The sequence below is a fragment of the Triticum dicoccoides genome, chromosome 5A (assembly GCF_002162155.2).
Source record: "Triticum dicoccoides isolate Atlit2015 ecotype Zavitan chromosome 5A, WEW_v2.0, whole genome shotgun sequence".
In the NCBI taxonomy this organism is placed as follows: domain Eukaryota; kingdom Viridiplantae; phylum Streptophyta; class Magnoliopsida; order Poales; family Poaceae; genus Triticum; species Triticum dicoccoides.
The window spans coordinates 584,874,868-584,876,093 of NC_041388.1; positions in this window are offsets into that span (position 1 = coordinate 584,874,868).

A 1,226-nucleotide genomic window follows, 5' to 3' on the forward strand; every position below is an offset into this window, starting at 1 on the left:
AGGATGACTCGCATTAGTTATCAGGTCTGCGATGTGTGAGTTACCATGTTATTCATACAAAAAGTTATCGAAGGTATGTTTACACTAGTTTTTTTGGGTCAAAAAAGCTACTACGTTATTTGTACATCAGCTATCAGGACTGCGATGTGTGAGTTACCATGCTATTGACACAAAAATTATCGAGAGGATACTTCTCAACCCCCCCTCCCCCTCCTGCCAAAGTTATCAGAATAGGGTGCATAAATTATCAGGTCTGCAATGTGTGAGTTACCATGCTATTCACACAAAAGTTCGTCAACTCCCCCCTCCCCCTTCGGTCGCCAAAGTTATCAGGACAGGGATATATAAGTTATCGGGTTTGCGATGTGTGAGTGACCATGTTATTCACATAAGGGGTATATTTGATCAACTCCTCACAGAAAAGAAGGAAAGAAAGCAACATGAAATGGTCAAATAATATGGCGTGCATTCTTTTTTGCAACAAATGGTCCAGCTGAGCTGTTTAGTGTGTGTTTCACATTATTTGCTAGGCGTGAGTTCAAATCCCATATTTAGCAAGATTTTTTTTTTTGACTAAAAATGTAATGAAGGCGTGCCAATAGATCTAGCACCCCCAAAAAAATGACAGATCCAATTTAGAAAAAAATCGCGACAGTCAACGGAATTCGCAATTAAAGTTAGCGAGTCGTTCACATTTTAAATCTTGAACAGAGAGCCACTACGCAATATATTCATAGCCTGCGCACTTTTGACAGCAGCAAAGTCTGGATGAGTTGGTTACCGTGGTGGGCCAATTGCAGGAGGTCGTGGGTTCGAATCCCGTCCTGCCCCCCTTTCTTTTTCGATTCCTGCCAGCAGGAAATTAGCTTTGTCGATAATAAAATACCGTTTATACATAATAAAGTGGTACCCCCCATATTATTACTTGTCTTAGATTTGTTGTATCTAACATTATTTTCTGCCGAATGAAGCCACACCATGAACAGGCCCGGAATCATCTAAACAGCTACGTCCTGCCCCTTTCTTTTTCGATTCCTGCCGGCAGGAAATTAGCTTTGTTGATAATAAAATACCGTTTATACATAATAAAGTGGTACCCCTCATATTATTACTTGTCTTAGATTTGTTGTATCTAACACTATTTTCTGCCGAATGAAGCCACACCATGAACAGGCCCGGAATCATCTAAACAGCTACGTCCTGCCCCTTTCTTTTTCGATTCCTGC